Source organism: Barbatula barbatula (assembly GCF_947034865.1).
Source record: "Barbatula barbatula genome assembly, chromosome: 2".
NCBI classification, from domain to species: domain Eukaryota; kingdom Metazoa; phylum Chordata; class Actinopteri; order Cypriniformes; family Nemacheilidae; genus Barbatula; species Barbatula barbatula.
In genome coordinates this window covers 26,792,244-26,808,152 of record NC_136767.1, presented here as the reverse complement: position 1 = coordinate 26,808,152, position 15,909 = coordinate 26,792,244, and the positions used below count along the sequence as shown (strand labels likewise).

Sequence of the window (15,909 nt, the reverse complement as noted above, 5' to 3'; positions counted from 1 at the left end):
TTATGCAATAAAACGCAGAGTAAAGTGTATCTAAAGTGTATATTCTGACCTGAGCTACTGCATGACAAAATATCTCAAGCACACAGACCAGTTCAACTGTCTCATGCAAATATAAAGGTATGTTTACAATTACAATAGAACTGGTAATGCCTATGTCAACACACTAATAATCTCTTCCTGTTTCCTAGTTGTTAAAGACTCAAATATATTCTGCTCTCTGAAGCCATGCACTGTGCTTCAAAATGTTTAAATTAATGATGTGGTTTCAGATAACATACATATATGATATTCTGTGTCTTCTATTCATCTGTCAGAAGAAATACATGGCTATGCATATGTACATTGTGATAAAGCATATCTTGGAAAAGAGGAAATTAATCATTTCAAAATCATTATAAAAGCAGAAGTCCATTTACTGGATCTGTTGCCAAAGTATGGTTATAAAAACACCCACTACATTTAAATTCACTCCAACCCATAAGTAACTAAAACTTTTGAAATGTTTTGACTGGATGATTAATTACACCAAAAGATTAATCTATTCAACTGAAAATTTAAGATTTCTAAGGCATAATCCTGTTGATGCATCTACAATATTGTTATAAATGTATATGTATCAACAAATAGGTTATAGTCACAATTACATTTTGAGAACCGGTGAGACTAGACACTTTAAGCTTTAAGCTCATCTCTTAATGTGTCAATACATCTGAGCCTTTCATTGTGCTTCTATTGTGACAGGGCTTTTGATACGTTCTAATGATGGGCAAGTTGTTCAGACACTTTGAATTCACCTTCTGTAAGTGGTGTCTGGTTGGATCCCCACAAGGCTGTGTGCCAGCCGCCGAGCAGACTGTGTGTGTACGTGTGTGTTTCAAAAGCATGTGTCTGACAAGCAATGCAAGCTAGATTCCCACTTGCCCAACAGTGGCCACATGTCAACGCTGTTTAAAAAGCTGAACGACGCAATTGTGACATCAGGCTCTTGTTCCTCTTTTTATTGATGAAATGAACACCCGTTTACACTCAAGCACAACTTTCACCATATACAAGAAACATTTAATACTTCGTGTGAGTTTTTATACCAAAATTCATTGCTCTTATGCATCACACGTGCAATGCAAGATCTGTATCAGATATCAAGTCGATGTCAGACTTTTATGCCTGGTACACCTGCAAACACACCTGTCTGACAGCAAAAAAAAGCACGTGCTCAAGCAATTATCCGAGGCGTGCCGGCGCTTACGTTGCTGCCAAAACTCTCTTCTCAGACCCACACAGCTACTACTACTACCAAAACATTAACACGCCCAACCAGAAGAGATTGCAAAACCGGTTTTACTTTCAAGCGCGAGCTGCCCTTTAAACTGTGCCGTGTGCAGAACTGTGCACATATGCAGTATCAATGTCTCCCAGCGCTACACACAAATAACAGCTGTCTCTGAGGTTGACTACACAGAGACAAAAAAGAGAGAGAGAGCCGATGCGATTTAAACCTTGATAGTAGACAGCTGAATACGGCGAGACGCACAACACCCCCCCCCCCCCCCCCACCTCGACCCCGTTTATTCCCATCTGTCACGTCAAAATAAACAGTGAATTTGAAACGGAGAGAGAGTAAAACAGATCAGCGTCTACTCACAGTGGTCTAGTTGTCCCAGAAACGTTGCCGGAGAGACAAAGGTGGGAAACGTGGACAGGAAAGTGCATGGAATACGGCTTTCCCGACAATACCAAAAAAAGAAGCCAGCCGGTGGAAATCCACTTAGGGTTGCCTTCTTTTCTCCTTTCAGTCTCTTTCGTTCTCTCCCTCTCTTCTCAGTCGGCCAGGCAGTGCGGCATACGGACGCTCGCACGCACGCGCTCTGTCATACACACCTCCCCCACGTACACACACTCGCTATGTTTCCCTTCTTACCGCCACTGTCGCTTCTCTCTTTCTCCCCCTCTCATTATGTCTCTCTGCTCCTCCCTTCCTTTTTTCTATATTCTCCTTTTTCTTTCTGCTTTTCGCATTTGCCGTCTGCTTTGCCTTAGAGCCCCCACCGCTCTCTCTTGCTCGCTCGCGCACTCCCTCCCCCTCTCTCGTTTTCTCCCTCCCTTCGTTTTCCTCCTCCCCCTCTTTTCTGTGTGTGCAGAGTGAGAGAGGCCATTATCTGAGCTACACTGGGCACGTACGATGGAATGGTGGAGCGTGCAGGAAACACAGCCGCTGCAGAACGGAGACTGGCTGGTAAATAAAGGACAGTATTAATGCATATAGACGGTTTAACGCCAAATCTACGGTGCAAAAAACTAAATGAACGGCCTTTTGATATTCTAGAGATGTTTTGGCATAATTATTCTCGGAGTGCTTCCATAAGATGGAGGCTGCAGTAGTTACATGCAGACCGTCCACTCAAACGCTAAATGGCAGCTGCTTTCTAATGTCTAAAGATATGACAAAAACAACAACAAGGAAAAGGACATGAGCGGCACCGACATATTTATTCCTGCCATTATAGCGCACTCTTGACTGTTCACAGTTTGCAAGGATTATTTATTGCCGTGCATTTTACCTTGCTAACATCACATGATACTGATTTTTGTTTTGATCAGAGGCAGCTGACAGAAGGAAGCTGTTAATGTGTGTTTACAGACAACACGTTTAAGCGATCTCCAACCAAACCGAACACAAACTGCAGAATTGCGCAGGAAATGTCAGTCATATATATATAGCATTCAAGCACATACAAGATTGTAGACACAGATGCACTCATAGAGACCACAAATATATACAATTCAAGCTGCAACTAAAGAGTCAAACAAACGAGGAACGCAGTATGTGAGAAGGAAAGCACAGCGGCTGACAGAGAAGCAACCACAAGGTACAGCGAGGTTGACGGAAACCGCACAGAGAGATAGAAAGCACAAGTTTAAAGAAAAATACATTATTTTGCACATAAAACAGAGAGGTTTATGCACAGTGTTGCTGTCGATTAACTTGTTTGAATTATCGATGTTGTTAGTTCCGCTCACAGGCGAGGGAGATGAGGTGCTCGCAGGGATGGAAAAAGGCGAATGTTTGGATGAGGGACTCCAGGGTAGGGAAGAGCAGACGATATCGAGAGAACTATGGCGAGTAAGTTAAGCTGTAAAGAACAAGAATCTCCTATGAGCCTTGCTCTAAATAACATTCTTATTTTTCGTGTTCCGAGCCGGTCTTGCGATTTCATTTTTGCCTAAACACCGCTCTACCATTTCATGCCAACCCATGTCTTCGAAAGCCTGTTTCCTAGCTCCTGTTAGCTTCTCAGCCTGATCTGTCTCTCTCCCTCATTTGCTGGCATCTTTTCGCTATCTCTACCTTTACATTTTCTCAGTTTTTCCTTCCATCGCCACCCCGGCTTGATTTTGTACTCAGAAAAAGGCATAGCAGTTGTCTCTGATAGTCGCCATTAAGCTTCTCCGCAGAATCGGTCTTGCATTATGAGGCTGTGATTGCAGACTGCACAGGATTCGTATAAACCCTCGAAACCTCTCGCTATGTAGTTCAAGTCGCCAATCTCTCATCTTAGTGTCTTTTATTTCTTGCTCACTTGCTCTCTCTCTCCGAGTCCTGCCAGTTGGATCGCCACCACCAACATCGTAAAGGCAAGGCAACACCGTGGACAAACACACTCAGACACAAGCCCAGGCGGAGAGGTAAAGTGCACTGTCACTGGCTAAGGAAAAGCGAGTGAATGAGAAAGTGAGCGCTGGAGAGAGAGTGAACGGAGAGAGCGAACCGTCATGACGTCGTGGTTATGTCATCAGAATCGCTCTGCGCTCCTAGTTGGCGATAGAGGGCTGGGCAGATGTGTCACAACACATAATGTGGATGTGCCTCCCCTTACACACTCACCCACTTAGATGTACTCCCTCTCTCCTTTCTAGCGTGACGCAGCAGTTCTCATGCCCTGTAGTTACCTAACCCTTTCTGTCATAAGCTACGGCACATCTACGCTATAAGGAACAAAAATGCGGCAAAACATAACGCAGATTACAGAGCAATATTAGTACCAGTGTTCTTTTTGCTAAGGCGCTTGAGTGTCTTTGTGTCTTTAATTTATCAGTTGAACAGTTTGCACCACAAAAACGTATAATTTTCCATTACGTCCTATAGTAGAATACAAAAACATTCTACAGGTCTAAAAGTAAATCCTTAACCATAACAAAGAAACAACTCTTACACTGTACATAAACTACTATTTAAGCAAAACAAACACATCCATATGATATATAAACGATGACATATGTATAGTTATATACATGTATAGTTTTGCATACTGTATATACTAAACAACATCTCTTTATTAATTTCAGTTAATGTTAGAGATGGTGTACTAGAGACTTGACGATCGATGATGAAAACGATGATCGTTTTGGTCAATAAATACAAATTGTAAACTAAATTTATTTTCTTTCTTTCTGATTGCTTATGCTGGCTTTTTGGGTGGTACCCAGAGACTTGATTGGTTGCGAGTTGAGAGTCAAGTCTGGAGCACAGAGGGGTATATAGAAAGCACGCAGCGATGCCCGATTTTTACAATCGAGTGCAAAACGTTTAGCACCAAGCTGCATACAAAACATACAAATCTACTATAAGTTTGATTCGTTATCATCCTACACTCTGTCTACATCACACGTGAGTGCCTCGATGCAACGCAAAAGAAACCAAACAAAGCCTTTGTTGTATCTCTTCGTGCTGCATCAAGTGGGCACAGAACTTCTGGTTATAATGGGTTCCAGTGTTGAATCCGCGCCGCTCGCGGAGCCATGTGAACGTGCGCTCAAGTTCATAAGAATGGATAAAAAACGCTCACCCTGCCCAAGTCAGATGAGCATAAAAGACTTTACTGTCAGACAGAAATACAACAGGGCAGATATGATGCTCACCTCACGCTGATATTTCTTTAAAATGTTTTATGTATTTTCAAAAACATTGACAGTGAATTTTTAATAATCTAACAGTGTTGATTTAATTATTATCTCAATCATGTCGTAGTTTTAACAACATACATTTTCATATCCGTGTTGTAATTAAAATCTTTTTGTCAACATGAGGGACACGCCCCACCCCAAGTACTTTCAAACCCGTCCAGTACTCGATTTGAAATATGATAAAAAATGCCCATCCTAGTTAAAGTTAATTATAAGAAATACATTTTTATAACCAAAAAGTTGTATCTGTTAACATATGTGATCACAATGATCTTCCATCAACAGTTTGTATTAACTAACATTAGCAAAGATGAACAAATGGTGTGGAGAAGAAAAAAAATGTTGCTCGTTGTTTTTGCAAATGTTATCTCTATGTTAACCTCAATGACACCAACTGAAAGATCAACGTAAATACATACTTGGCCCATATTATCAGTTCATCAAACTATACAAGAAAATCTTGATTGCCAAGAGGAACCAGACAAAATACCCTTGCTTCTGCATTACTCTAAATGCTAGAGTTGTCTTGTGTGTTTTAAAATATGAGAAAACCCAACCAAGCAAGCCACAAACATACACAAGCAGTGTTGGGTAAGTTAGTTATAAAAAGTAATAATTACTAGTTACTAATTACTTATTCAACAGTGTAACTAGATTACAGTACAATTGATTCTCTCCAAAAAAGTATTTAATTGCTTTTTACTAATTACTTTCTATATCCTATATCAACCTTGATTAGTTAAATGTTTCAAGGATTCACATGAAACAGCTCTTCTAATTCATTCAAATAAATACTATAAAACTACATAAAGTAGTTTTGTAAACTGACCAAAGTATTACAAATGTGATAATTATACATTAAACCATAGATTTTGAAGTTAAACTTTGAATTTTGATGTCTATTCCACTATTGCACACACATATATACACAAATAATTTAGTTTAATTACATCAAAATTAACTGCAAATATAGCTGCAAGCAGCAATTGCGGGTTCAATCAATACAATGGCACAAAGGGAAATACATGTGGACATTTCTGATGGTTAGTTTCTGCACAGCAGATATGTAAAAGCATTTAAGAGATATGTAAAAGCATTTAATAGCTATTCAATTATTATATAATTGCTTATAACTTTAGACCACCAAACTTGTGCCGGTGATGATGCATACCAACTTTCGTGTCAATACACAAAAGTGTTCCGAAGATACAGCCACATGACCCTATAATTGAGGCTATATATGAGAACCACTTTAATCAATCAAGAAGCTTTTATTTAGGAGTGTTATTTATATAATTCAATGTGGCAGACAGGAAGTATGGTGGAATATGACAACTTTGATATCAATGAACTCTGCTTGAGCCAACAAATACAATATACGAATGTGAATAACATTATGTTGATTTTCCACATATGTAACAAACATTTTAATACATTTCGTTATATTTCATGACCACTAGGGCCCCCACTAGGGCTGGCATATAACTTTACAGCTCCTCTCAGAATATGATCTTGATGAACCATACCAAGTTTCGTAGCGATTCTCCATTGCGTTTCAAAAATACTGCTTTTTACGACAAAATTCCAAATGGTCGACGCCTTCTCAGACCCATTAATGTAAGATAAATGTGTAAGATTTGAAGACATCTAATTTGGTTTAGAAATTATAAGCATGTACACTACAAAAAGAAAAAAATATCAAGCAGCAATGTCTTTTTGCATTTTTGGCCCACTTACCATGAACATTTACATTTGGCCTGTGATGAGTAGTAAACCACTAAATGTTTTGCGTTTCCAACGCTGGTTTCGTCTCGATCGGAGTAACGGTTGCAAAGTAATTCGAAAGTTATACTTTGCACCAAAGCACTTTACAGGTCGTAAAGCGAAACCTGTTTGGTATCGTTCGACTCTTTTAGGCCTGTAAATATATTTTCAAAACTTTACGGGCTCTCTCAGGGCATGGTGCCGAATACCAAATTTCGTAGCGATACGCTAAGGCGTTCATAAAAAACAGCATTTTGCACCATATATTTAGTATGACAGATGCCCAATATGGCCGACATGGGAACACTGGATATCGTTTGACTCTGCATGAGACCCTGCATCTAACTTGACAAACTTTTTTTATTTTTGGACAAACCGTTCGGAAGTTATAAGCAAAAATAGCCATTTTTCAAAACGTAAGACCACTAGGTTGCGCTGCGCCGAAACAACATGTTACCTCAGGTCAGGCTTGTGATGATACCTACCAAATTTCGTATCAATATGTGAAAGTTTGGCGAAGATGCAGCATCAAATCCATTCTGGTGAGCTCTCCATCGAATTCATTGACGTGCAGTACAAGAACGGATTGACCAATCGAAAATCCTTTCAGTGTCACCAGTGTCTTTAGAAGCTATATATCAAAATTTCGTACAAATCAGTCAAAAGAAAAAAACATACTTGGCCCTTCGAGCTTGACCCATAATTAAATTAGTGAAAAACTTAGGGTAATCCCTTACTTTACTTTTTCAAGGGAAAAGTAATGAAATTACAGTAACTAGTTACACCCAACACTGGTCACAAGACAGTTGATATTTGATCTAAACATAAGAGACATTGGGGATGTGAAACTTCAAATGTCTCAGAAAGGCCACAGCAATAGATGGAAAGGTTGCCAATTCAACACGACCCAAAAGAAAAAAGGTCAATAATGAATGCTCTTTCTATCAAGTTATCACTCATCAAGTGTGTCTCTGTAAATGTATAATTGTAAATGTATAACTAGGATTGATGAATTAGTTGTGAACTCTTAGAACAGCAACACATAACAAAAGGCATGCATATTCCTTCCCAGCAACATTCAGACCTATGTCTGATTCAAAACCATGATTTTAAAAATTCTTAGATTCAGAGATTCTCAGAAAAGCGATGAGTAACATGTTAACCGTTATGCTGGTGATATAGAATAGCATATGAAGATCACTTTCTGTATTTTGGTCCATCAGTCTATGACTCATCTGTAGCTCATTATCACACACATCACTAAAACAAGATCACAAAATAATCAGCTCTCCTACACAAAACCACCCACAACAAAATAGAAACACACATTCACACCCATAGGAAACACCCAAATTAGCATGAACACTCATTCCACGAGCTGGAATTCACAGAAATGTGCTAAATCATTGTGTAATGTATACACATTATTAGTCATGCAGTATTAGTATACAGCTATTTATTAGGAATTTCAACATTTAAAACACAAGACCGAAGCATGAGTAATTCATATATCCACAGGGACAAGCACCTGAATACACTGGAATCAAATCAAGAGAGAAATTAATTGATCTTTTCTTCTGTTCAGTTTGGCTAGTATTCCCAAATGCACAAATTTCAGGATATTAAAAATATGACTGGAAGAGCTGAACACAGCAAAACACAGACAACTTTTTGTCTCCTCCAACTAGTCCTTCCAAACATTTTCCTCCTCATATCACTCAGAACAACAACAACAGACAAAGACACACCCTTCCTCTCTACATCTGTTTATTAATCTGCTTCCTTCAGTACAGCTTTGGACAATCTCTCACATTTGAGGAATGCAATGGTGCTTTCTAAGAATTTCATACGATTGCAAGCGAGAGCACACACAAACCGTCGCACGTATGCACACAGCTTAGGGTCATTGAGTGCATTACGTCTGGGAAAGATCATGAATACCCCAGACATTCATTCAAGATCAAGATACCTACTTCTGTTTGTCAGTCTGTCTGTACTAACCGTTCCATTTTCCCATCTGCTTGGTAATTCCCATGGTGTTATTTATGTTATTTCCATATCTTTCTATTGTTCTCACCCCCTCAACACTTCATCCCATGATCTAGTTTTTCTGATCCTCAATTAGTTTTGTGTAAACCCAACGCAATCCATGACCTGATGCTTCTTTCTTAGGGTATGGTGGGAAGGTATATAATGTGTGTCATAATACGTTGTGCCCGACACATGGCACATGCAAGTCAGCACGCACATCCCAGATGAGCACCCCCTCCTCATTTCAGCCCACAAAGAGAAAGGGAGAGACAGACAGAGAGAGAGAGAGAAAGTGAGAGGGAAGCAAAGCAGAACAGACATAAGGAAAGTGGGGGAAGGGAGGAGCGACCCTCATCACTCAATAAGATGGTGGGAAAGGAGGTGGTATGGGACGGCGCATGGACTGAAGAGTGGTCTTTGTGCAAGAAGTTTTGGAGGAGAGGAAAAAAACAGGTGAAATTCGATGAGCAAGGGGATTCGAGAGCCAGGAAAAGCTGAAAATAGCAGAATGGCAGAAGACAAAAGCTTGTAAGAGAAGAAGGACAGACAGAATTGGAAAGACAATCACGGTGAAGGAGATATATGGACAACATCACGCAGAGGAAACCTGATACATAAACCAGGATAGGTTCATTTCATTTAGCTTTCAAACAAACCCCTGAAACATTGGCATTGAACGTACATTTTAAATGTTAAGCAGCCCAGATGCGAAAACCATACATCATAAAACCTCATTGTGGCAGATTTCTTTGACAAAAGAAGTCCAAAATGAGAATACTCTCTCTTCAGCCCTGCACGGTGGCTGGTTGCCAGTCTTGTCTTTCTCAGGAGTAGGGCTAAGATTAGCTCCACATATGTCCAAGTCCGGCGTAGCTGAATTTAAAGGGCCAGTACCTCTTTGAAAACCTTACTAAGTGCACTGCAGCATTGCATGTCCTGTTTGGTCTCAACCTTTCTTTGATATACAGTACATTTGCCATGCAAAGCGCTTTGCTTTGCTTCAACGGAGTGACAGCCAATAGTAATGCATAAATAAAATGATACTGTACATCAGAGGTAGAAATTACATTACATTCACCGTGGGTCAGGAGTAAGATGAAAAGAGAGATAACACGCCTTTATTGAGCTGATGTGCCACGGAACATCCTGTCCATTCATTTTTCATTAACTGCAGTAATGCAGTCATCCATTCCACAGGAGTGGCAAAGCCACATGCCACCATGAAGGACGAGCATGTGTGATTATCTCTACCAAAACAACAGACTTAGATAGAAAAAATACGAAGGAGCTAAAGCTAGAAATAAGCATTTGGCAAAATATTATTACGCCATGAATGTCATTCTATGTCTAACTGCAACATATTTACTATTAGTTTTTCACATGCTCTTTCATTATCTTTAATGCATCTTCACACAATCACAATTACCAGTGCGTTTATGATGGTTCAGCACCATAATGTTCTATAGAATGCCTTTTCCATGGAAACATGAAGCTGCAACCATTTCTCTTAGCTGTGAAGATCGTATCAGCTTCTAAACACCCAACATCAATAAGCTGTCACTTATACACGAACATGTTTAACCTGTTTTGTAAGGCATTCTGTGTAAATACAGTCAATGTAAACACGCACACATACTTGTTATCTCTACAAACGTTCATACACAAACCCTTTTGTATGATTAGCCATTTTAAATACAAAAGAGGATACATATCGTACATGATGTTGGTATGCTAGTTTTTAAAGACATTTTCAAATTTCAACCTTGACTGACCTATCAATGCACCATGAATAACATCTATTGTATGTCTAGCTCTTTTTTCAAGTTACAGAGTTCAAAAGCTACAGCAGAACAGGAATGACCTGATTATTTATGAACTGTACATTCGGAAAGGTGTTCGATTTTAGAAAAAAATGATATTGCAATTAAATATTAAAGTATTAAATATTAAAGTAAAGTAAATTTATAAAGATAAGATTGTGAATCTGTAAAAAGTGTTTAAAATCTTTAATTTTTGGGAAGTAAAACACTTTGCAAGTATAATTACAATCAAACTTATATAATTCTTTATTTAAGCGAAGCTAGTCCCTGTATGTTATACAAACTTATGGTATATTTCACAATTTTTTTTACTGTCGATCAGTCCAATGGACTTTGGAACGTTTGGCAAGGTGAACAGACAGAAAAAAACAGACCATGTGATGTTATGCAAACAATAAGCTTAGACTGCAGGTTGTGTTTGGTTTCAGAAAACGTATCGTGCTGAGGCGTCAGTTTACAAAGATTATTAACGGCATTACATTTTTACCATCCACCTTCCTCGAAGGTGAACACAATTTTTGTCTAATACACTTGCTGATTATCCCACACAGTGGCAGCACTAGGATACAACCAATCAATGCATCAATTAATGTTAGGGTCATCATTTCTAAGAACACAAATCCAAAGGCAGCGGCATCATTTCAGGTCCACCGATGGAAATAAAACCAAACGACATCCTGCTTTTCGCTTTTTTCGCTTTAAAAACAAACCATTTCCCCTCAAGCACACGTTCAGATATACATACACACAAATATCCCATCACGTGAGCAGCCTCAGGGGCGGGGTCTGAACTATAATTACAGCAGTGATGTCATCTGCCACTCACTGTTGCTGTAAAATCTAGGTCAGCCTTAACCCTTTCCCGTCACGCTAGGAGATTCCTCGCACCTCGAAACGAACCATTACTACAGACTTTCCATGAGCTCTTTAATGTGGTCGTTCTTTCCAGTCTTTTAAATGAACAAACTGGGGTGATGATGTACGTTTGCACCATAGATCAAACATTCAGAGTAAAGCACGCAGTCTGCTTTTATAGTCAATCTCAGAGCCCTTTCATGTGAAGGTTATCCCCATGATTTCGTTACGTCAATCGAAAGCCAAACCGAAGGAAATAAATGCTACACAGAAACAACACCTCTTCTTCTCTCCAAGGAGCCTTGATTGACATTTGTATTGCCAGGTATCGTTTAAAATGGACATGTTACCGTTTCTATGGCTTATAGGGGAAAGCTGAGCAATTACATAAGAATCAGACAATGTACGGAGGAACATTAGCGTCACCATGTGCTAAACCGTATAGTGACAGTACGTTTTGCATCATTGCCAAATGCCTAACAAAGCTTGACAATGCCAATCCACGGTTTTCACAAAGTATTTTGGGAGCAAATAAACGTGACGGAAAGAATCCTCTCACAGCAATCTGATGATTTGTGGCTGAGAGACACTGATATGCGAGAGAAGAGGGACGTGATGGCCAACTGGTAAGCCAAGCAATATCTCAAAACAACATTTTGGGAGACCGAACGTAATATTTAAATATACATCTGTGTGAGCTTAGATAACCCTGTGTGTGTGTGTGTGTGCGCGAAATAAGCCTTCCGTGACGGCACACAGTCAACTTAATCATATAATCAAAATAACAGAATTTAGTTGGAAATGGACTGTCACAGACTACACATTGTGAATGGTGTGTCGTGGCTAAAGCTAAATCCGGCATGGAGCATTCAAAGTGCAAACACGGACACCGCCGGTGCTGGAGAGACTGTCTGTTTGATTTTACAGGAATAAAAGCGCAGTGGAAATGATTACACCTACGGATAAAACCCCATATTCTCTGACACGGTCGCCGCTAACTCTCACCAAAGCTCTCAGGGCCTGTTGAGTCTGTCTTACTCTGACGCTACATGTTACTACATAAACACTCCGCCACGTGCTAGCTCACACAAATAGCAGTGTCGTCATCGCGCATGCGTGCTCGCGTGACCCATTAACTTTAACTCTCTTTACCTCAGATGACTGGAAACTTTGGCAGTCCCGCCCGCCACTCTTTCTTCTGGGCCGGATGCAACAAGAGAGAGAAGAGAGGCAGAGAAGTGGACGGACTGACAGACGGACAGACAGAGCGAGATAAAGCCAAAGAGAGAGAGAGAAAGGCCGCCTCCTCCTCTCCCCTCTCTTTGCCAGGCGAAGTTCACGCCTCCCTCTCTTCCAATGAGCGCTGAGCCCGGGTCCCTTTAAACCAGAGCCGGTGCCCGCCAGCTCTACGCCACCATCCTCTCATTCTTATTTCTGCCTGGCATCTTATGACGCATTACGACATGTTACTGTAAATGGGCTCTGATGTCGTACTGGGATTGCGGTATAAGACAGACACGAAGGCCACAAACACCAACTCACACCTGCACACACAGGTGGTGCAGCTGTCGCTTAAAGTTGAAACTGTCACACTCCATCTGGGTACGCAATGAGCCTGTTGAGTCATGCAAAAGCACAAATCGTCAGCTTAAAATATTTTAAGTATTGGGAGCCGTGCTCGTACACCAGGCGATATGAAGAAGATCAAATACAGATGACATTTGCAGTACGGCGCCAATTCTGTAAGAGGATACACACATGGATAACTTGGCCAAGGTCAGAAGAAGAGTTATTTATCTCACCTCTTTAGCCAGGTTTGGGGTGACGGACCGAGCTTTTACGTCTTCAAAATATTCCACCTGCCAGGTCGTGCATGGAATAAAGGAGAACGAAAAAATGCATTCAGAACACTGAACAAGTGGCATGAAAATTGACATGCAAAAAACACATGCATGACATGCAATCCAAAGGCTGTAATAATAATTCATAACAGCACAGATCTTTTTAACCTGCACTGAGCTTTCAAGCTGCTTTAAGATAAGATGCTTTTGATTATGACAAGATCCTTAACACATAAAACCGAAAATTATCAAATTTATTATTTATGTTTATACACAAACATACATTTATATCATAAAAAGACATTCAACAATGAGCTCAAGCCAGCGATCTGTTTTTGACCCCAGCCATTCAATATCCCAATGCTGTTCAGCTTCTACCCCGAGCCCCCCGTCCCAAAAGAATAGCCCCCCCAACCCCATCTGCCATAACTGTCCTTCATTTTTTCCACTGCTAATAAATATTTACCTACTCAGCCTTGCTGTCTTCGTGTGCAGTTCTCTGGTGGCAAGATGTGTCCCCATCAGAAGACCCAAACCATTGTCTCTGCGACCCTCTTTCTTTCTCTATCTCTTTCTTTTCTTCTCACTCTCTCTCTCTCTTTCTCTTTCTTTCTGGTCTCTGTCCATTCAGGAAGCCATCTTGTGTTCTTAATCCTGTTTTACATTAGCTCTTGTACGCTCTCGCCCTCCCTGCCTGCCTCTCTCTCTCTCTCTCTCTCACTTCCTCCAATTCATGGCTCGACCACATACACACAGGAGCATTTTTTTAAAAGGCAAAGCGATCGCTATCAGTGCTGCACTATTGCCTCCTCCCTCTTTATTTTTTCTTCTGCCCCCCTTCCCCCTCTCGCTCGCTCACCAAACGAAAAGCTAACAGAATACGTGATGCATTGCTCCCCCTCCCCCCGCACTCTGTGACCCACACACACGTACTCGCAAACACACGCGAGGCAACGTCACGCCACAGATAGCTCACAAAGAAAGGCTGTCCACCAATCGGAGGCGACTATGCGCTCTGCTGCTAGGGTGAAACAGAGAGAGACGTATAGAGAGCGGGCTCGGGGGCGGGACGCATGCGGGGAAAAGAAAGAAAAGGGGGCGCGTGCTGTGAACAATGCGTGTGCATGTGCATCTGTGCGTGTGTGAGACTGTAGCCGGACGGGGGGGGGGGGAGGGTTTCTCTCTCTTGCGCGCTGTGGCTGTCAATTATCTAACCCGGCTTGCCTTCCTTAAACAATGCATCTGGAATGTGGTATCACTGAGGGCCATCTGCGTCTCGGCTGGCTGCAACAACTGGACTGGACTGCGCACGTGCGCGCTTTGTGTTTGGTGCCGTAACGCAAGAGAACAACCTCAAAGACAGAGAAACACACTTATACACAAATGTTCATTCCTCTTTGGACAACGGCACCACGTGTCTGACATCCAAGACTAAACAGGACCAGCTGCGGTAGAAAAACACACGCAAATTTAGATTTTTGTGCCGACAACCCAAAATGTAGCCTGTTATAGACGCCAAATCAGAATACGACACCATATATATATATATTTACATCTTTAATACAGTTGGCACCGGAAATGTCATTTGGAGAATAAAAAATACTTTTAACGTCTCCTACAGCTGTTAGACTCTCAGGATTGAATGACCGTGTGATGTGTGTGTGTGTGCATACCACACATAGTTATGCCGGCTTAAATACCACTACAGAATGAAATACTCCATAGAGAAAAAAAACGCTGCGCTAGTCATGCAGGACAGACTGCAACCTCTGCTGGCAAGACCCAAAAACATCTAGCAGACCAAACAGTGAGGTTATGCGGTCATTTCGGAACGAGACAACGTTATAATAATCATCTGCGAGTCACCGCCGTACGCTCATCCATTCATAAAGTCTGTAAGCAGAAAATAGCATCTACAACTTCTCTACAATGCCAACGTCACATCGGTTTAACAAAGGAACATCCACATTGCTTTGATCGCTTGGCTTTATTTGACATAACACTTCATGCTTTTCCTCTCATTTCTCTAAGCAGAGCGTAACCCAGAGGAAGAGACGTGTGGTTGAGGAAAGCGCGGGACGCCAGGTTCTACACTGACGGCTTACGAACGAGAGGACGTTGGGTGACGCAGCAGTTGTGATGTGAGTGGATTACGCAATGTGGGAGTTCCAGCAATACCACATTCGCGTGTGTGTGTGTCTGCGCAAAGAACACGAGACCGGTCTTGCAGTTACCACAAGAATGCAGAAGGCTGCGCTGTGGGAACAAGTCGCCATTGACCCATTTACCCTTTGTGTAAATAAAGTGACGATCAACACGAATGTAATATTGTGAAATTAAATCCACAAAGGCTAATCGTTGATGTACATAGCACCGAGAAACGTTGCGGTGTTAAGCGTAAATACAATGAATCCTGTCTCGCTGATGTCATCTCACGGTTTGCTTTGACACAGTCTGGTTGCACGAGAGCCCAAGCCGTCATTAATCTAGTACGCATGGTCTCGCGACAGACCAGGTGATTCAGGCGGTCTCGGAGCAAATTCCCTTTAGGCTGTCTGAAAATACTTGTAATCCTACCTGTGACCCTCCAACCCACTTTCACACACATGCAAACTCACACCCTCGTAGTGGGTTCT

The 15,909-nt window shown here is 41.2% G+C and overlaps 1 protein-coding gene across 3 annotated transcripts in view; it reads right to left on the bottom strand.

Annotated features, from left to right (window-relative positions):
* tet3 (tet methylcytosine dioxygenase 3) overlaps positions 1-14,187 on the bottom strand; it is a 30,832-nt gene extending 16,645 nt beyond the window's left edge. Inside the window, exons 1-2 of one of the 3 annotated variants that reach the window (XM_079485309.1) lie at positions 13,740-14,187; positions 13,235-13,291 (exon numbers count right to left, since the gene is read on the bottom strand). The gene's annotated coding sequence lies outside the window, so the exon portion shown is untranslated. Of the gene's footprint in view, positions 1-1,642; positions 2,086-13,234; positions 13,292-13,739 lie in introns of those variants that run through there. The other 2 variants (XM_079485310.1, XM_079485311.1) reach the window with 2 other exon arrangements.
* Between the last annotated feature and the right edge of the window lie 1,722 nt (positions 14,188-15,909).